Source organism: Camelus bactrianus, chromosome 5 (genome assembly GCF_048773025.1).
Source record: "Camelus bactrianus isolate YW-2024 breed Bactrian camel chromosome 5, ASM4877302v1, whole genome shotgun sequence".
NCBI lineage: Eukaryota > Metazoa > Chordata > Mammalia > Artiodactyla > Camelidae > Camelus > Camelus bactrianus.
Window position 1 is genome coordinate 906,652 of NC_133543.1, and position 21,987 is coordinate 928,638.

Here is a 21,987-nt window from a genome sequence, read left to right on the forward strand (position 1 = left end):
ACTCGGTTTTACAGTGAAAACTGCAGGAACTTCAAACCGGCACTAGGAAACAGACTGAGAAAGCAGAGAAATATTGCCTCCTGCAACCCGTTCCCTTGGTGCTAGATGAACGAACGTCTCTCCACTTGCTCAGTTCTGAGAGATAAGTGTGTGTGAAAGCCGTCCTTCAGCTAGCTTGTTGGGAACACAAAGTTTCTTTTCAGTTGCAAACTCCATTCCATACATATATATGGGAAGTACAAGCTCCAACTCGGTTTTACAGTGAAAACTGCAGGAACTTCAAACCGGCACTAGGAAACAGACTGAGAAAGCTGAGAAAAAGTGTCTCCTGCAACCCGTTCCCTTGGTGCTAGATGAACGAACGTCTCTCCACTTGCTCAGTTCTGAGAGATAAGTGTGTGTGAAAGCCGTCCTTCAGCTAGCTTGTTGGGAACACAAAGTTTCTTTTCAGATGCAAACTCCATTCCATACATATATATGGGGAGGTACAAGCTCCAACTCGGTTTTACAGTGAAAACTGCAGGAACTTCAAACCGGCACTAGGAAACAGACTGAGAAAGCAGAGAAAAAGTGTCTCCTGCAACCCGTTCCCTTGGTGCTAGATGAACGAACGTCTCTCCACTTGCTCAGTTCTGAGACACAGGTGTGTGTGAAAGCCGTCCTTCAGCTAGCTTGTTGGGAACACAAAGTTTCTTTTCAGTTGCAATCTCCATTCCATACATATATATGGGGAGGTACAAGCTCCAACTCGGTTTTACAGTGAAAACTGCAGGAACTTCAAACCGGCAATAGGAAATAGGCTGAGAAAGCAGAGAAAAATTGTCTCCTGCAACCCGTTCCCTTGGTGCTAGATGAACGAACGTCTCTCCACTTGCTCAGTTCTGAGAGATAAGTGTGTGTGAAAGCCGTCCTTCAGCTAGCTTGTTGGGAACACAAAGTTTCTTTTCAGTTGCAAACTCCATTCCATACATATATATGGGGAGGTACAAGCTCCAACTCGGTTTTACAGTGAAAACTGCAGGAACTTCAAACCGGCACTAGGAAACAGACTGAGAAAGCTGAGAAAAAGTGTCTCCTGCAACCCGTTCCCTTGGTGCTAGATGAACGAACGTCTCTCCACTTGCTCAGTTCTGAGAGATAAGTGTGTGTGAAAGCCGTCCTTCAGCTAGCTTGTTGGGAACACAAAGTTTCTTTTCAGATGCAAACTCCATTCCATACATATATATGGGGAGGTACAAGCTCCAACTCGGTTTTACAGTGAAAACTGCAGGAACTTCAAACCGGCACTAGGAAACAGACTGAGAAAGCAGAGAAAAAGTGTCTCCTGCAACCCGTTCCCTTGGTGCTAGATGAACGAACGTCTCTCCACTTGCTCAGTTCTGAGAGATAAGTGTGTGTGAAAGCCGTCCTTCAGCTAGCTTGTTGGGAACACAAAGTTTCTTTTCAGTTGCAAACTCCATTCCATACATATATATGGGAGGTACAAGCTCCAACTCGGTTTTACAGTGAAAACTGCAGGAACTTGAAACCGGCACTAGGAAATAGACTGAGAAAGCAGAGAAAAAGTGTCTCCTGCAACCCGTTCCCTTGGTGCTAGATGAACGAACGTCTCTCCACTTGCTCAGTTCTGAGAGATAAGTGTGTGTGAAAGCCGTCCTTCAGGTAGCTTGTTGGGAACACAAAGTTTCTTTTCAGTTGCAAACTCCATTCCATACATATATATGGGAGGTACAAGCTCCAACTCGGTTTTACAGTGAAAACTGCAGGAACTTGAAACCGGCACTAGGAAATAGACTGAGAAAGCAGAGAAAAAGTGTCTCCTGCAACCCGTTCCCTTGGTTCTAGATGAACGAACGTCTCTCCACTTGCTCAGTTCTGAGAGATAAGTGTGTGTGAAAGCCGTCCTTCACCTAGCTTGTTGGGAACACAAAGTTTCTATTCAGTTGCAAACTCCATTCCATACATATATATGGGGAGGTACAAGCTCCAACTCGGTTTTACAGTGAAAACTGCAGGAACTTCAAACCGGCACTAGGAAACAGACTGAGAAAGCAGAGAAAAAGTGTCTCCTGCAACCCGTTCCCTTGGTGCTAGATGAACGAACGTCTCTCCACTTGCTCAGTTCTGAGACACAGGTGTGTGTGAAAGCCGTCCTTCAGCTAGCTTGTTGGGAACACAAAGTTTCTTTTCAGTTGCAAACTCCATTCCATACATATATATGGGGAGGTACAAGCTCCAACTCGGTTTTACAGTGAAAACTGCAGGAACTTCAAACCGGCACTAGGAAATAGACTGAGAAAGCAGAGAAAAATTGTCTCCTGCAACCCGTTCCCTTGGTGCTAGATGAACGAACGTCTCTCCACTTGCTCAGTTCTGAGAGATAAGTGTGTGTGAAAGCCGTCCTTCAGCTAGCTTGTTGGGAACACAAAGTTTCTTTTCAGTTGCAAACTCCATTCCATACATATATATGGGAGGTACAAGCTCCAACTCGGTTTTACAGTGAAAACTGCAGGAACTTGAAACCGGCACTAGGAAATAGACTGAGAAAGCAGAGAAAAAGTGTCTCCTGCAAACCGTTCCCTTGGTGCTAGATGAACGAACGTCTCTCCACTTGCTCAGTTCTGAGAGATAAGTGTGTGTGAAAGCCGTCCTTCACCTAGCTTGTTCGGAACACAAAGTTTCTTTTCAGTTGCAAACTCCATTCCATACATATATATGGGGAGGTACAAGCTCCAACTCGGTTTTACAGTGAAAACTGCAGGAACTTCAAACCGGCACTAGGAAACAGACTGAGAAAGCAGAGAAAAAGTGTCCCCTGCAACCCGTTCCCTTGGTGCTAGATGAACGAACGTCTCTCCACTTGCTCAGTTCTGAGACACAATTGTGTGTGAAAGCCGTCCTTCAGCTAGCTTGTTGGGAACACAAAGTTTCTTTTCAGTTGCAAACTCCATTCCATACATATATATGGGGAGGTACAAGCTCCAACTCGGTTTTACAGTGAAAACTGCAGGAACTTCAAACCGGCACTAGGAAACAGACTGAGAAAGCAGAGAAAAAGTGTCTCCTGCAACCCGTTCCCTTGGTGCTAGATGAACGAACGTCTCTCCACTTGCTCAGTTCTGAGACACAAGTGTGTGTGAAAGCCGTCCTTCAGCTAGCTTGTTGGGAACACAAAGTTTCTTTTCAGTTGCAAACTCCATTCCATACATATATATGGGGAGGTACAAGCTCCAACTCGGTTTTACAGTGAAAACTGCAGGAACTTCAAACCGGCACTAGGAAACAGACTGAGAAAGCAGAGAAAAAGTGTCTCCTGCAACCCGTTCCCTTGGTGCTAGATGAACGAACGTCTCTCCACTTGCTCAGTTCTGAGACACAAGTGTGTGTGAAAGCCGTCCTTCAGCTAGCTTGTTGGGAACACAAAGTTTCTTTTCAGTTGCAAACTCCATTCCATACATATATATGGGGAGGTACAAGCTCCAACTCGGTTTTACAGTGAAAACTGCAGGAACTTCAAACCGGCACTAGGAAACAGACTGAGAAAGCAGAGAAAAAGTGTCTCCTGCAACCCGTTCCCTTGGTGCTAGATGAACGAACGTCTCTCCACTTGCTCAGTTCTGAGACACAAGTGTGTGAGAAAGCCGTCCTTCAGCTAGCTTGTTGGGAACACAAAGTTTCTTTTCAGTTGCAAACTCCATTCCATACATATATATGGGGAGGTACAAGCTCCAACTCGGTTTTACAGTGAAAACTGCAGGAACTTCAAACCGGCACTAGGAAACAGACTGAGAAAGCAGAGAAAAAGTGTCTCCTGCAACCCGTTCCCTTGGTGCTAGATGAACGAAAGTCTCTCCACTTGCTCAGTTCTGAGACACAGGTGTGTGTGAAAGCCGTCCTTCAGCTAGCTTGTTGGGAACACAAAGTTTCTTTTCAGTTGCAAACTCCATTCCATACATATATATGGGGAGGTACAAGCTCCAACTCGGTTTTACAGTGAAAACTGCAGGAACTTCAAACCGGCACTAGGAAATAGACTGAGAAAGCAGAGAAAAATGTCTCCTGCAACCCGTTCCCTTGGTGCTAGATGAACGAACGTCTCTCCACTTGCTCAGTTCTGAGAGATAAGTGTGTGTGAAAGCCGTCCTTCAGCTAGCTTGTTGGGAACACAAAGTTTCTTTTCAGTTGCAAACTCCATTCCATACATATATATGGGAAGTACAAGCTCCAACTCGGTTTTACAGTGAAAACTGCAGGAACTTCAATCCGGCACTAGGAAACAGACTGAGAAAGCTGAGAAAAAGTGTCTCCTGCAACCCGTTCCCTTGGTGCTAGATGAACGAACGTCTCTCCACTTGCTCAGTTCTGAGAGATAAGTGTGTGTGAAAGCCGTCCTTCAGCTAGCTTGTTGGGAACACAAAGTTTCTTTTCAGATGCAAACTCCATTCCATACATATATATGGGGAGGTACAAGCTCCAACTCGGTTTTACAGTGAAAACTGCAGGAACTTCAAACCGGCACTAGGAAACAGACTGAGAAAGCTGAGAAAAAGTGTCTCCTGCAACCCGTTCCCTTGGTGCTAGATGAACGAACGTCTCTCCACTTGCTCAGTTCTGAGAGATAAGTGTGTGTGAAAGCCGTCCTTCAGCTAGCTTGTTGGGAACACAAAGTTTCTTTTCAGTTGCAAACTCCATTCCATACATATATATGGGAGGTACAAGCTCCAACTCGGTTTTACAGTGAAAACTGCAGGAACTTGAAACCGGCACTAGGAAATAGACTGAGAAAGCAGAGAAAAAGTGTCTCCTGCAACCCGTTCCCTTGGTGCTAGATGAACGAACGTCTCTCCACTTGCTCAGTTCTGAGACACAAGTGTGTGTGAAAGCCGTCCTTCAGCTAGCTTGTTGGGAACACAAAGTTTCTTTTCAGTTGCAAACTCCATTCCATACATATATATGGGGAGGTACAAGCTCCAACTCGGTTTTACAGTGAAAACTGCAGGAACTTCAAACCGGCACTAGGAAACAGACTGAGAAAGCAGAGAAAAAGTGTCTCCTGCAACCCGTTCCCTTGGTGCTAGATGAACGAACGTCTCTCCACTTGCTCAGTTCTGAGAGATAAGTGTGTGTGAAAGCCGTCCTTCAGGTAGCTTGTTGGGAACACAAAGTTTCTTTTCAGTTGCAAGCTCCATTCCATACATATATATGGGAGGTACAAGCTCCAACTCGGTTTTACAGTGAAAACTGCAGGAACTTCAAACCGGCACTAGGAAATAGACTGAGAAAGCAGAGAAAATGTGTCTCCTGCAACCCGATCCCTTGGTGCTAGATGAACGAACGTCTCTCCACTTGCTCAGTTCTGAGAGATAAGTGTGTGTGAAAGCCGTCCTTCAGCTAGCTTGTTGGGAACACAAAGTTTCTTTTCAGTTGCAAACTCCATTCCATACATATATATGGGAGGTACAAGCTCCAACTCGGTTTTACAGTGAAAACTGCAGGAAATTCAAACCGGCACTAGGAAACAGACTGAGAAAGCAGAGAAAAAGTGTCTCCTGCAACCCGTTCCCTTGGTGCTAGATGAACGAACGTCTCTCCACTTGCTCAGTTCTGAGACACAAGTGTGTGTGAAAGCCGTCCTTCAGCTAGCTTGTTGGGAACACAAAGTTTCTTTTCAGTTGCAAACTCCATTCCATACATATATATGGGAGGTACAAGCTCCAACTCGGTTTTACAGTGAAAACTGCAGGAACTTCAAACCGGCACTAGGAAATAGACTGAGAAAGCAGAGAAAAAGTGTCTCCTGCAACCCGTTCCCTTGGTGCTAGATGAACGAACGTCTCTCCACTTGCTCAGTTCTGAGACACAAGTGTGTGTGAAAGCCGTCCTTCAGCTAGCTTGTTGGGAACACAAAGTTTCTTTTCAGTTGCAAACTCCATTCCATACATATATATGGGGAGGTACAAGCTCCAACTCGGTTTTACAGTGAAAACTGCAGGAACTTCAAACCGGCACTAGGAAACAGACTGAGAAAGCAGAGAAAAAGTGTCTCCTGCAACCCGTTCCCTTGGTGCTAGATGAACGAACGTCTCTCCACTTGCTCAGTTCTGAGAGATAAGTGTGTGTGAAAGCCGTCCTTCAGGTAGCTTGTTGGGAACACAAAGTTTCTTTTCAGTTGCAAACTCCATTCCATACATATATATGGGAGGTACAAGCTCCAACTCGGTTTTACAGTGAAAACTGCAGGAACTTGAAACCGGCACTAGGAAATAGACTGAGAAAGCAGAGAAAAATTGTCTCCTGCAACCCGTTCCCTTGGTGCTAGATGAACGAACGTCTCTCCACTTGCTCAGTTCTGAGAGATAAGTGTGTGTGAAAGCCGTCCTTCAGCTAGCTTGTTGGGAACACAAAGTTTCTTTTCAGTTGCAAACTCCATTCCATACATATATATGGGAGGTACAAGCTCCAACTCGGTTTTACAGTGAAAACTGCAGGAACTTGAAACCGGCACTAGGAAATAGACTGAGAAAGCAGAGAAAAAGTGTCTCCTGCAAACCGTTCCCTTGGTGCTAGATGAACGAACGTCTCTCCACTTGCTCAGTTCTGAGAGATAAGTGTGTGTGAAAGCCGTCCTTCACCTAGCTTGTTCGGAACACAAAGTTTCTTTTCAGTTGCAAACTCCATTCCATACATATATATGGGGAGGTACAAGCTCCAACTCGGTTTTACAGTGAAAACTGCAGGAACTTCAAACCGGCACTAGGAAACAGACTGAGAAAGCAGAGAAAAAGTGTCTCCTGCAACCCGTTCCCTTGGTGCTAGATGAACGAACGTCTCTCCACTTGCTCAGTTCTGAGACACAAGTGTGTGTGAAAGCCGTCCTTCAGCTAGCTTGTTGGGAACACAAAGTTTCTTTTCAGTTGCAAACTCCATTCCATACATATATATGGGGAGGTACAAGCTCCAACTCGGTTTTACAGTGAAAACTGCAGGAACTTCAAACCGGCACTAGGAAACAGACTGAGAAAGCAGAGAAAAAGTGTCTCCTGCAACCCGTTCCCTTGGTGCTAGATGAACGAACGTCTCTCCACTTGCTCAGTTCTGAGACACAAGTGTGTGTGAAAGCCGTCCTTCAGCTAGCTTGTTGGGAACACAAAGTTTCTTTTCAGTTGCAAACTCCATTCCATACATATATATGGGGAGGTACAAGCTCCAACTCGGTTTTACAGTGAAAACTGCAGGAACTTCAAACCGGCACTAGGAAACAGACTGAGAAAGCAGAGAAATAGTGTCTCCTGCAACCCGTTCCCTTGGTGCTAGATGAACGAACGTCTCTCCACTTGCTCAGTTCTGAGACACAAGTGTGTGTGAAAGCCGTCCTTCAGCTAGCTTGTTGGGAACACAAAGTTTCTTTTCAGTTGCAAACTCCATTCCATACATATATATGGGGAGGTACAAGCTCCAACTCGGTTTTACAGTGAAAACTGCAGGAAATTCAAACCGGCACTAGGAAACAGACTGAGAAAGCAGAGAAAAAGTGTCTCCTGCAACCCGTTCCCTTGGTGCTAGATGAACGAACGTCTCTCCACTTGCTCAGTTCTGAGACACAAGTGTGTGAGAAAGCCGTCCTTCAGCTAGCTTGTTGGGAACACAAAGTTTCTTTTCAGTTGCAAACTCCATTCCATACATATATATGGGGAGGTACAAGCTCCAACTCGGTTTTACAGTGAAAACTGCAGGAACTTCAAACCGGCACTAGGAAACAGACTGAGAAAGCAGAGAAAAAGTGTCTCCTGCAACCCGTTCCCTTGGTGCTAGATGAACGAACGTCTCTCCACTTGCTCAGTTCTGAGACACAGGTGTGTGTGAAAGCCGTCCTTCAGCTAGCTTGTTGGGAACACAAAGTTTCTTTTCAGTTGCAAACTCCATTCCATACATATATATGGGGAGGTACAAGCTCCAACTCGGTTTTACAGTGAAAACTGCAGGAACTTCAAACCGGCACTAGGAAATAGACTGAGAAAGCAGAGAAAAAGTGTCTCCTGCAACCCGTTCCCTTGGTGCTAGATGAACGAACGTCTCTCCACTTGCTCAGTTCTGAGAGATAAGTGTGTGTGAAAGCCGTCCTTCAGCTAGCTTGTTGGGAACACAAAGTTTCTTTTCAGTTGCAAACTCCATTCCATACATATACATGGGAAGTACAAGCTCCAACTCGGTTTTACAGTGAAAACTGCAGGAACTTCAATCCGGCACTAGGAAACAGACTGAGAAAGCTGAGAAAAAGTGTCTCCTGCAACCCGTTCCCTTGGTGCTAGATGAACGAACGTCTCTCCACTTGCTCAGTTCTGAGAGATAAGTGTGTGTGAAAGCCGTCCTTCAGCTAGCTTGTTGGGAACACAAAGATTCTTTTCAGATGCAAACTCCATTCCATACATATATATGGGGAGGTACAAGCTCCAACTCGGTTTTACAGTGAAAACTGCAGGAACTTCAAACCGGCACTAGGAAACAGACTGAGAAAGCAGAGAAAAAGTGTCTCCTGCAACCCGTTCCCTTGGTGCTAGATGAACGAACGTCTCTCCACTTGCTCAGTTCTGAGAGATAAGTGTGTGTGAAAGCCGTCCTTCAGCTAGCTTGTTGGGAACACAAAGTTTCTTTTCAGTTGCAAACTCCATTCCATACATATATATGGGAGGTACAAGCTCCAACTCGGTTTTACAGTGAAAACTGCAGGAACTTGAAACCGGCACTAGGAAATAGACTGAGAAAGCAGAGAAAAAGTGTCTCCTGCAACCCGTTCCCTTGGTGCTAGATGAACGAACGTCTCTCCACTTGCTCAGTTCTGAGACACAAGTGTGTGTGAAAGCCGTCCTTCAGCTAGCTTGTTGGGAACACAAAGTTTCTTTTCAGTTGCAATCTCCATTCCATACATATATATGGGGAGGTACAAGCTCCAACTCGGTTTTACAGTGAAAACTGCAGGAACTTCAAACCGGCAATAGGAAATAGGCTGAGAAAGCAGAGAAAAATTGTCTCCTGCAACCCGTTCCCTTGGTGCTAGATGAACGAACGTCTCTCCACTTGCTCAGTTCTGAGAGATAAGTGTGTGTGAAAGCCGTCCTTCAGCTAGCTTGTTGGGAACACAAAGTTTCTTTTCAGTTGCAAACTCCATTCCATACATATATATGGGGAGGTACAAGCTCCAACTCGGTTTTACAGTGAAAACTGCAGGAACTTCAAACCGGCACTAGGAAACAGACTGAGAAAGCTGAGAAAAAGTGTCTCCTGCAACCCGTTCCCTTGGTGCTAGATGAACGAACGTCTCTCCACTTGCTCAGTTCTGAGACACAAGTGTGTGTGAAAGCCGTCCTTCAGCTAGCTTGTTGGGAACACAAAGTTTCTTTTCAGTTGCAAACTCCATTCCATACATATATATGGGGAGGTACAAGCTCCAACTCGGTTTTACAGTGAAAACTGCAGGAACTTCAAACCGGCACTAGGAAACAGACTGAGAAAGCAGAGAAAAAGTGTCTCCTGCAACCCGTTCCCTTGGTGCTAGATGAACGAACGTCTCTCCACTTGCTCAGTTCTGAGACACAAGTGTGTGAGAAAGCCGTCCTTCAGCTAGCTTGTTGGGAACACAAAGTTTCTTTTCAGTTGCAAACTCCATTCCATACATATATATGGGGAGGTACAAGCTCCAACTCGGTTTTACAGTGAAAACTGCAGGAACTTCAAACCGGCACTAGGAAACAGACTGAGAAAGCAGAGAAAAAGTGTCTCCTGCAACCCGTTCCCTTGGTGCTAGATGAACGAACGTCTCTCCACTTGCTCAGTTCTGAGACACAGGTGTGTGTGAAAGCCGTCCTTCAGCTAGCTTGTTGGGAACACAAAGTTTCTTTTCAGTTGCAAACTCCATTCCATACATATATATGGGGAGGTACAAGCTCCAACTCGGTTTTACAGTGAAAACTGCAGGAACTTCAAACCGGCACTAGGAAATAGACTGAGAAAGCAGAGAAAAAGTGTCTCCTGCAACCCGTTCCCTTGGTGCTAGATGAACGAACGTCTCTCCACTTGCTCAGTTCTGAGAGATAAGTGTGTGTGAAAGCCGTCCTTCAGCTAGCTTGTTGGGAACACAAAGTTTCTTTTCAGTTGCAAACTCCATTCCATACATATACATGGGAAGTACAAGCTCCAACTCGGTTTTACAGTGAAAACTGCAGGAACTTCAATCCGGCACTAGGAAACAGACTGAGAAAGCTGAGAAAAAGTGTCTCCTGCAACCCGTTCCCTTGGTGCTAGATGAACGAACGTCTCTCCACTTGCTCAGTTCTGAGAGATAAGTGTGTGTGAAAGCCGTCCTTCAGCTAGCTTGTTGGGAACACAAAGTTTCTTTTCAGATGCAAACTCCATTCCATACATATATATGGGGAGGTACAAGCTCCAACTCGGTTTTACAGTGAAAACTGCAGGAACTTCAAACCGGCACTAGGAAACAGACTGAGAAAGCTGAGAAAAAGTGTCTCCTGCAACCCGTTCCCTTGGTGCTAGATGAACGAACGTCTCTCCACTTGCTCAGTTCTGAGAGATAAGTGTGTGTGAAAGCCGTCCTTCAGCTAGCTTGTTGGGAACACAAAGTTTCTTTTCAGTTGCAAACTCCATTCCATACATATATATGGGAGGTACAAGCTCCAACTCGGTTTTACAGTGAAAACTGCAGGAACTTGAAACCGGCACTAGGAAATAGACTGAGAAAGCAGAGAAAAAGTGTCTCCTGCAACCCGTTCCCTTGGTGCTAGATGAACGAACGTCTCTCCACTTGCTCAGTTCTGAGACACAAGTGTGTGTGAAAGCCGTCCTTCAGCTAGCTTGTTGGGAACACAAAGTTTCTTTTCAGTTGCAATCTCCATTCCATACATATATATGGGGAGGTACAAGCTCCAACTCGGTTTTACAGTGAAAACTGCAGGAACTTCAAACCGGCAATAGGAAATAGGCTGAGAAAGCAGAGAAAAATTGTCTCCTGCAACCCGTTCCCTTGGTGCTAGATGAACGAACGTCTCTCCACTTGCTCAGTTCTGAGAGATAAGTGTGTGTGAAAGCCGTCCTTCAGCTAGCTTGTTGGGAACACAAAGTTTCTTTTCAGTTGCAAACTCCATTCCATACATATATATGGGGAGGTACAAGCTCCAACTCGGTTTTACAGTGAAAACTGCAGGAACTTCAAACCGGCACTAGGAAACAGACTGAGAAAGCTGAGAAAAAGTGTCTCCTGCAACCCGTTCCCTTGGTGCTAGATGAACGAACGTCTCTCAACTTGCTCAGTTCTGAGAGATAAGTGTGTGTGAAAGCCGTCCTTCAGCTAGCTTGTTGGGAACACAAAGTTTCTTTTCAGATGCAAACTCCATTCCATACATATATATGGGGAGGTACAAGCTCCAACTCGGTTTTACAGTGAAAACTGCAGGAACTTCAAACCGGCACTAGGAAACAGACTGAGAAAGCAGAGAAAAAGTGTCTCCTGCAACCCGTTCCCTTGGTGCTAGATGAACGAACGTCTCTCCACTTGCTCAGTTCTGAGAGATAAGTGTGTGTGAAAGCCGTCCTTCAGCTAGCTTGTTGGGAACACAAAGTTTCTTTTCAGATGCAAACTCCATTCCATACATATATATGGGAGGTACAAGCTCCAACTCGGTTTTACAGTGAAAACTGCAGGAACTTGAAACCGGCACTAGGAAATAGACTGAGAAAGCAGAGAAAAAGTGTCTCCTGCAACCCGTTCCCTTGGTGCTAGATGAACGAACGTCTCTCCACTTGCTCAGTTCTGAGAGATAAGTGTGTGTGAAAGCCGTCCTTCAGGTAGCTTGTTGGGAACACAAAGTTTCTTTTCAGTTGCAAACTCCATTCCATACATATATATGGGAGGTACAAGCTCCAACTCGGTTTTACAGTGAAAACTGCAGGAACTTGAAACCGGCACTAGGAAATAGACTGAGAAAGCAGAGAAAAAGTGTCTCCTGCAACCCGTTCCCTTGGTTCTAGATGAACGAACGTCTCTCCACTTGCTCAGTTCTGAGAGATAAGTGTGTGTGAAAGCCGTCCTTCACCTAGCTTGTTGGGAACACAAAGTTTCTATTCAGTTGCAAACTCCATTCCATACATATATATGGGGAGGTACAAGCTCCAACTCGGTTTTACAGTGAAAACTGCAGGAACTTCAAACCGGCACTAGGAAACAGACTGAGAAAGCAGAGAAAAAGTGTCTCCTGCAACCCGTTCCCTTGGTGCTAGATGAACGAACGTCTCTCCACTTGCTCAGTTCTGAGACACAGGTGTGTGTGAAAGCCGTCCTTCAGCTAGCTTGTTGGGAACACAAAGTTTCTTTTCAGTTGCAAACTCCATTCCATACATATATATGGGGAGGTACAAGCTCCAACTCGGTTTTACAGTGAAAACTGCAGGAACTTCAAACCGGCACTAGGAAATAGACTGAGAAAGCAGAGAAAAATTGTCTCCTGCAACCCGTTCCCTTGGTGCTAGATGAACGAACGTCTCTCCACTTGCTCAGTTCTGAGAGATAAGTGTGTGTGAAAGCCGTCCTTCAGCTAGCTTGTTGGGAACACAAAGTTTCTTTTCAGTTGCAAACTCCATTCCATACATATATATGGGAGGTACAAGCTCCAACTCGGTTTTACAGTGAAAACTGCAGGAACTTGAAACCGGCACTAGGAAATAGACTGAGAAAGCAGAGAAAAAGTGTCTCCTGCAAACCGTTCCCTTGGTGCTAGATGAACGAACGTCTCTCCACTTGCTCAGTTCTGAGAGATAAGTGTGTGTGAAAGCCGTCCTTCACCTAGCTTGTTCGGAACACAAAGTTTCTTTTCAGTTGCAAACTCCATTCCATACATATATATGGGGAGGTACAAGCTCCAACTCGGTTTTACAGTGAAAACTGCAGGAACTTCAAACCGGCACTAGGAAACAGACTGAGAAAGCAGAGAAAAAGTGTCTCCTGCAACCCGTTCCCTTGGTGCTAGATGAACGAACGTCTCTCCACTTGCTCAGTTCTGAGACACAATTGTGTGTGAAAGCCGTCCTTCAGCTAGCTTGTTGGGAACACAAAGTTTCTTTTCAGTTGCAAACTCCATTCCATACATATATATGGGGAGGTACAAGCTCCAACTCGGTTTTACAGTGAAAACTGCAGGAACTTCAAACCGGCACTAGGAAACAGACTGAGAAAGCAGAGAAAAAGTGTCTCCTGCAACCCGTTCCCTTGGTGCTAGATGAACGAACGTCTCTCCACTTGCTCAGTTCTGAGACACAAGTGTGTGTGAAAGCCGTCCTTCAGCTAGCTTGTTGGGAACACAAAGTTTCTTTTCAGTTGCAAACTCCATTCCATACATATATATGGGGAGGTACAAGCTCCAACTCGGTTTTACAGTGAAAACTGCAGGAACTTCAAACCGGCACTAGGAAACAGACTGAGAAAGCAGAGAAAAAGTGTCTCCTGCAACCCGTTCCCTTGGTGCTAGATGAACGAACGTCTCTCCACTTGCTCAGTTCTGAGACACAAGTGTGTGTGAAAGCCGTCCTTCAGCTAGCTTGTTGGGAACACAAAGTTTCTTTTCAGTTGCAAACTCCATTCCATACATATATATGGGGAGGTACAAGCTCCAACTCGGTTTTACAGTGAAAACTGCAGGAACTTCAAACCGGCACTAGGAAACAGACTGAGAAAGCAGAGAAAAAGTGTCTCCTGCAACCCGTTCCCTTGGTGCTAGATGAACGAACGTCTCTCCACTTGCTCAGTTCTGAGACACAAGTGTGTGAGAAAGCCGTCCTTCAGCTAGCTTGTTGGGAACACAAAGTTTCTTTTCAGTTGCAAACTCCATTCCATACATATATATGGGGAGGTACAAGCTCCAACTCGGTTTTACAGTGAAAACTGCAGGAACTTCAAACCGGCACTAGGAAACAGACTGAGAAAGCAGAGAAAAAGTGTCTCCTGCAACCCGTTCCCTTGGTGCTAGATGAACGAAAGTCTCTCCACTTGCTCAGTTCTGAGACACAGGTGTGTGTGAAAGCCGTCCTTCAGCTAGCTTGTTGGGAACACAAAGTTTCTTTTCAGTTGCAAACTCCATTCCATACATATATATGGGGAGGTACAAGCTCCAACTCGGTTTTACAGTGAAAACTGCAGGAACTTCAAACCGGCACTAGGAAATAGACTGAGAAAGCAGAGAAAAATGTCTCCTGCAACCCGTTCCCTTGGTGCTAGATGAACGAACGTCTCTCCACTTGCTCAGTTCTGAGAGATAAGTGTGTGTGAAAGCCGTCCTTCAGCTAGCTTGTTGGGAACACAAAGTTTCTTTTCAGTTGCAAACTCCATTCCATACATATATATGGGAAGTACAAGCTCCAACTCGGTTTTACAGTGAAAACTGCAGGAACTTCAATCCGGCACTAGGAAACAGACTGAGAAAGCTGAGAAAAAGTGTCTCCTGCAACCCGTTCCCTTGGTGCTAGATGAACGAACGTCTCTCCACTTGCTCAGTTCTGAGAGATAAGTGTGTGTGAAAGCCGTCCTTCAGCTAGCTTGTTGGGAACACAAAGTTTCTTTTCAGATGCAAACTCCATTCCATACATATATATGGGGAGGTACAAGCTCCAACTCGGTTTTACAGTGAAAACTGCAGGAACTTCAAACCGGCACTAGGAAACAGACTGAGAAAGCTGAGAAAAAGTGTCTCCTGCAACCCGTTCCCTTGGTGCTAGATGAACGAACGTCTCTCCACTTGCTCAGTTCTGAGAGATAAGTGTGTGTGAAAGCCGTCCTTCAGCTAGCTTGTTGGGAACACAAAGTTTCTTTTCAGTTGCAAACTCCATTCCATACATATATATGGGAGGTACAAGCTCCAACTCGGTTTTACAGTGAAAACTGCAGGAACTTGAAACCGGCACTAGGAAATAGACTGAGAAAGCAGAGAAAAAGTGTCTCCTGCAACCCGTTCCCTTGGTGCTAGATGAACGAACGTCTCTCCACTTGCTCAGTTCTGAGACACAAGTGTGTGTGAAAGCCGTCCTTCAGCTAGCTTGTTGGGAACACAAAGTTTCTTTTCAGTTGCAAACTCCATTCCATACATATATATGGGGAGGTACAAGCTCCAACTCGGTTTTACAGTGAAAACTGCAGGAACTTCAAACCGGCACTAGGAAACAGACTGAGAAAGCAGAGAAAAAGTGTCTCCTGCAACCCGTTCCCTTGGTGCTAGATGAACGAACGTCTCTCCACTTGCTCAGTTCTGAGAGATAAGTGTGTGTGAAAGCCGTCCTTCAGGTAGCTTGTTGGGAACACAAAGTTTCTTTTCAGTTGCAAGCTCCATTCCATACATATATATGGGAGGTACAAGCTCCAACTCGGTTTTACAGTGAAAACTGCAGGAACTTCAAACCGGCACTAGGAAATAGACTGAGAAAGCAGAGAAAATGTGTCTCCTGCAACCCGATCCCTTGGTGCTAGATGAACGAACGTCTCTCCACTTGCTCAGTTCTGAGAGATAAGTGTGTGTGAAAGCCGTCCTTCAGCTAGCTTGTTGGGAACACAAAGTTTCTTTTCAGTTGCAAACTCCATTCCATACATATATATGGGAGGTACAAGCTCCAACTCGGTTTTACAGTGAAAACTGCAGGAAATTCAAACCGGCACTAGGAAACAGACTGAGAAAGCAGAGAAAAAGTGTCTCCTGCAACCCGTTCCCTTGGTGCTAGATGAACGAACGTCTCTCCACTTGCTCAGTTCTGAGACACAAGTGTGTGTGAAAGCCGTCCTTCAGCTAGCTTGTTGGGAACACAAAGTTTCTTTTCAGTTGCAAACTCCATTCCATACATATATATGGGAGGTACAAGCTCCAACTCGGTTTTACAGTGAAAACTGCAGGAACTTCAAACCGGCACTAGGAAATAGACTGAGAAAGCAGAGAAAAAGTGTCTCCTGCAACCCGTTCCCTTGGTGCTAGATGAACGAACGTCTCTCCACTTGCTCAGTTCTGAGACACAAGTGTGTGTGAAAGCCGTCCTTCAGCTAGCTTGTTGGGAACACAAAGTTTCTTTTCAGTTGCAAACTCCATTCCATACATATATATGGGGAGGTACAAGCTCCAACTCGGTTTTACAGTGAAAACTGCAGGAACTTCAAACCGGCACTAGGAAACAGACTGAGAAAGCAGAGAAAAAGTGTCTCCTGCAACCCGTTCCCTTGGTGCTAGATGAACGAACGTCTCTCCACTTGCTCAGTTCTGAGAGATAAGTGTGTGTGAAAGCCGTCCTTCAGGTAGCTTGTTGGGAACACAAAGTTTCTTTTCAGTTGCAAACTCCATTCCATACATATATATGGGAGGTACAAGCTCCAACTCGGTTTTACAGTGAAAACTGCAGGAACTTGAAACCGGCACTAGGAAATAGACTGAGAAAGCAGAGAAAAATTGTCTCCTGCAACCCGTTCCCTTGGTGCTAGATGAACGAACGTCTCTCCACTTGCTCAGTTCTGAGAGATAAGTGTGTGTGAAAGCCGTCCTTCAGCTAGCTTGTTGGGAACACAAAGTTTCTTTTCAGTTGCAAACTCCATTCCATACATATATATGGGAGGTACAAGCTCCAACTCGGTTTTACAGTGAAAACTGCAGGAACTTGAAACCGGCACTAGGAAATAGACTGAGAAAGCAGAGAAAAAGTGTCTCCTGCAAACCGTTCCCTTGGTGCTAGATGAACGAACGTCTCTCCACTTGCTCAGTTCTGAGAGATAAGTGTGTGTGAAAGCCGTCCTTCACCTAGCTTGTTCGGAACACAAAGTTTCTTTTCAGTTGCAAACTCCATTCCATACATATATATGGGGAGGTACAAGCTCCAACTCGGTTTTACAGTGAAAACTGCAGGAACTTCAAACCGGCACTAGGAAACAGACTGAGAAAGCAGAGAAAAAGTGTCTCCTGCAACCCGTTCCCTTGGTGCTAGATGAACGAACGTCTCTCCACTTGCTCAGTTCTGAGACACAAGTGTGTGTGAAAGCCGTCCTTCAGCTAGCTTGTTGGGAACACAAAGTTTCTTTTCAGTTGCAAACTCCATTCCATACATATATATGGGGAGGTACAAGCTCCAACTCGGTTTTACAGTGAAAACTGCAGGAACTTCAAACCGGCACTAGGAAACAGACTGAGAAAGCAGAGAAAAAGTGTCTCCTGCAACCCGTTCCCTTGGTGCTAGATGAACGAACGTCTCTCCACTTGCTCAGTTCTGAGACACAAGTGTGTGTGAAAGCCGTCCTTCAGCTAGCTTGTTGGGAACACAAAGTTTCTTTTCAGTTGCAAACTCCATTCCATACATATATATGGGGAGGTACAAGCTCCAACTCGGTTTTACAGTGAAAACTGCAGGAACTTCAAACCGGCACTAGGAAACAGACTGAGAAAGCAGAGAAATAGTGTCTCCTGCAACCCGTTCCCTTGGTGCTAGATGAACGAACGTCTCTCCACTTGCTCAGTTCTGAGACACAAGTGTGTGTGAAAGCCGTCCTTCAGCTAGCTTGTTGGGAACACAAAGTTTCTTTTCAGTTGCAAACTCCATTCCATACATATATATGGGGAGGTACAAGCTCCAACTCGGTTTTACAGTGAAAACTGCAGGAAATTCAAACCGGCACTAGGAAACAGACTGAGAAAGCAGAGAAAAAGTGTCTCCTGCAACCCGTTCCCTTGGTGCTAGATGAACGAACGTCTCTCCACTTGCTCAGTTCTGAGACACAAGTGTGTGAGAAAGCCGTCCTTCAGCTAGCTTGTTGGGAACACAAAGTTTCTTTTCAGTTGCAAACTCCATTCCATACATATATATGGGGAGGTACAAGCTCCAACTCGGTTTTACAGTGAAAACTGCAGGAACTTCAAACCGGCACTAGGAAACAGACTGAGAAAGCAGAGAAAAAGTGTCTCCTGCAACCCGTTCCCTTGGTGCTAGATGAACGAACGTCTCTCCACTTGCTCAGTTCTGAGACACAGGTGTGTGTGAAAGCCGTCCTTCAGCTAGCTTGTTGGGAACACAAAGTTTCTTTTCAGTTGCAAACTCCATTCCATACATATATATGGGGAGGTACAAGCTCCAACTCGGTTTTACAGTGAAAACTGCAGGAACTTCAAACCGGCACTAGGAAATAGACTGAGAAAGCAGAGAAAAAGTGTCTCCTGCAACCCGTTCCCTTGGTGCTAGATGAACGAACGTCTCTCCACTTGCTCAGTTCTGAGAGATAAGTGTGTGTGAAAGCCGTCCTTCAGCTAGCTTGTTGGGAACACAAAGTTTCTTTTCAGTTGCAAACTCCATTCCATACATATACATGGGAAGTACAAGCTCCAACTCGGTTTTACAGTGAAAACTGCAGGAACTTCAATCCGGCACTAGGAAACAGACTGAGAAAGCTGAGAAAAAGTGTCTCCTGCAACCCGTTCCCTTGGTGCTAGATGAACGAACGTCTCTCCACTTGCTCAGTTCTGAGAGATAAGTGTGTGTGAAAGCCGTCCTTCAGCTAGCTTGTTGGGAACACAAAGTTTCTTTTCAGATGCAAACTCCATTCCATACATATATATGGGGAGGTACAAGCTCCAACTCGGTTTTACAGTGAAAACTGCAGGAACTTCAAACCGGCACTAGGAAACAGACTGAGAAAGCAGAGAAAAAGTGTCTCCTGCAACCCGTTCCCTTGGTGCTAGATGAACGAACGTCTCTCCACTTGCTCAGTTCTGAGAGATAAGTGTGTGTGAAAGCCGTCCTTCAGCTAGCTTGTTGGGAACACAAAGTTTCTTTTCAGTTGCAAACTCCATTCCATACATATATATGGGAGGTACAAGCTCCAACTCGGTTTTACAGTGAAAACTGCAGGAACTTGAAACCGGCACTAGGAAATAGACTGAGAAAGCAGAGAAAAAGTGTCTCCTGCAACCCGTTCCCTTGGTGCTAGATGAACGAACGTCTCTCCACTTGCTCAGTTCTGAGACACAAGTGTGTGTGAAAGCCGTCCTTCAGCTAGCTTGTTGGGAACACAAAGTTTCTTTTCAGTTGCAAACTCCATTCCATACATATATATGGGGAGGTACAAGCTCCAACTCGGTTTTACAGTGAAAACTGCAGGAACTTCAAACCGGCACTAGGAAACAGACTGAGAAAGCAGAGAAAAAGTGTCTCCTGCAACCCGTTCCCTTGGTGCTAGATGAACGAACGTCTCTCCACTTGCTCAGTTCTGAGAGATAAGTGTGTGTGAAAGCCGTCCTTCAGGTAGCTTGTTGGGAACACAAAGTTTCTTTTCAGTTGCAAACTCCATTCCATACATATATATGGGAGGTACAAGCTCCAACTCGGTTTTACAGTGAAAACTGCAGGAACTTCAAACCGGCACTAGGAAATAGACTGAGAAAGCAGAGAAAATGTGTCTCCTGCAACCCGATCCCTTGGTGCTAGATGAACGAACGTCTCTCCACTTGCTCAGTTCTGAGAGATAAGTGTGTGTGAAAGCCGTCCTTCAGCTAGCTTGTTGGGAACACAAAGTTTCTTTTCAGTTGCAAACTCCATTCCATACATATATATGGGAGGTACAAGCTCCAACTCGGTTTTACAGTGAAAACTGCAGGAAATTCAAACCGGCACTAGGAAACAGACTGAGAAAGCAGAGAAAAAGTGTCTCCTGCAACCCGTTCCCTTGGTGCTAGATGAACGAACGTCTCTCCACTTGCTCAGTTCTGAGAGATAAGTGTGTGTGAAAGCCGTCCTTCACCTAGCTTGCTGGGAACACAAAGTTTCTTTTCAGTTGCAAACTTCATTCCATACATATATATGGGGAGGTACAAGCTCCAACTCGGTTTTACAGTGAAAACTGCAGGAACTTCAAACCGGCACTAGGAAACTGACTGAGAAAGCAGAGAAAAAGTGTCTCCTGCAACCCGTTCCCTTGGTGCTAGATGAACGAACGTCTCTCCACTTGCTCAGTTCTGAGACACAAGTGTGTGTGAAAGCCGTCCTTCAGCTAGCTTGTTGGGAACACAAAGTTTCTTTTCAGTTGCAAACTCCATTCCATACATATATATGGGAGGTACAAGCTCCAACTCGGTTTTACAGTGAAAACTGCAGGAACTTGAAACCGGCACTAGGAAATAGACTGAGAAAGCAGAGAAAAAGTGTCTCCTGCAACCCGTTCCCTTGGTGCTAGATGAACGAACGTCTCTCCACTTGCTCAGTTCTGAGACACAAGTGTGTGTGAAAGCCTTCCTTCAGCTAGCTTGTTGGGAACACAAAGTTTCTTTTCAGTTGCAAACTCCATTCCATACATATATATGGGGAGGTACAAGCTCCAACTCGGTTTTACAGTGAAAACTGCAGGAACTTCAAACCGGCACTAGGAAACAGACTGAGAAAGCAGAGAAAAAGTGTCTCCTGCAACCCGTTCCCTTGGTGCTAGATGAACGAACGTCTCTCCACTTGCTCAGTTCTGAGAGATAAGTGTGTGTGAAAGCCGTCCTTCAGGTAGCTTGTTGGGAACACAAAGTTTCTTTTCAGTTGCAAACTCCATTCCATACATATATATGGGAGGTACAAGCTCCAACTCGGTTTTACAGTGAAAACTGCAGGAACTTGAAACCGGCACTAGGAAATAGACTGAGAAAGCAGAGAAAATGTGTCTCCTGCAACCCGATCCCTTGGTGCTAGATGAACGAACGTCTCTCCTCTTGCTCAGTTCTGAGAGATAAGTGTGTGTGAAAGCCGTCCTTCAGCTAGCTTGTTGGGAACACAAAGTTTCTTTTCAGTTGCAAACTCCATTCCATACATATATATGGGAGGTACAAGCTCCAACTCGGTTTTACAGTGAAAACTGCAGGAAATTCAAACCGGCACTAGGAAACAGACTGAGAAAGCTGAGAAAAAGTGTCTCCTGCAACCCGTTCCCTTGGTGCTAGATGAACGAACGTCTCTCCACTTGCTCAGTTCTGAGAGATAAGTGTGTGTGAAAGCCGTCCTTCACCTAGCTTGTTGGGAACACAAAGTTTCTTTTCAGTTGCAAACTTCATTCCATACATATATATGGGGAGGTACAAGCTCCAACTCGGTTTTACAGTGAAAACTGCAGGAACTTCAAACCGGCACTAGGAAACTGACTGAGAAAGCAGAGAAAAAGTGTCTCCTGCAACCCGTTCCCTTGGTGCTAGATGAACGAACGTCTCTCCACTTGCTCAGTTCTGAGACACAAGTGTGTGTGAAAGCCGTCCTTCAGCTAGCTTGTTGGGAACACAAAGTTTCTTTTCAGTTGCAAACTCCATTCCATACATATATATGGGGAGGTACAAGCTCCAACTCGGTTTTACAGTGAAAACTGCAGGAACTTCAAACCGGCACTAGGAAACAGACTGAGAAAGCAGAGAAAAAGTGTCTCCTGCAACCCGTTCCCTTGGTGCTAGATGAACGAACGTCTCTCCACTTGCTCAGTTCTGAGAGATAAGTGTGTGTGAAAGCCGTCCTTCAGCTAGCTTTTTGGGAACACAAAGTTTCTTTTCAGTTGCAAACTCCATTCCATACATATATATGGGAAGTACAAGCTCCAACTCGGTTTTACAGTGAAAACTGCAGGAACTTCAAACCGGCACTAGGAAACAGACTGAGAAAGCTGAGAAAAAGTGTCTCCTGCAACCCGTTCCCTTGGTGCTAGATGAACGAACGTCTCTCCACTTGCTCAGTTCTGAGAGATAAGTGTGTGTGAAAGCCGTCCTTCAGCTAGCTTGTTGGGAACACAAAGTTTCTTTTCAGATGCAAACTCCATTCCATACATATATATGGGGAGGTACAAGCTCCAACTCGGTTTTACAGTGAAAACTGCAGGAACTTCATACCGGCACTAGGAAACAGACTGAGAAAGCAGAGAAAAAGTGTCTCCTGCAACCCGTTCCCTTGGTGCTAGATGAA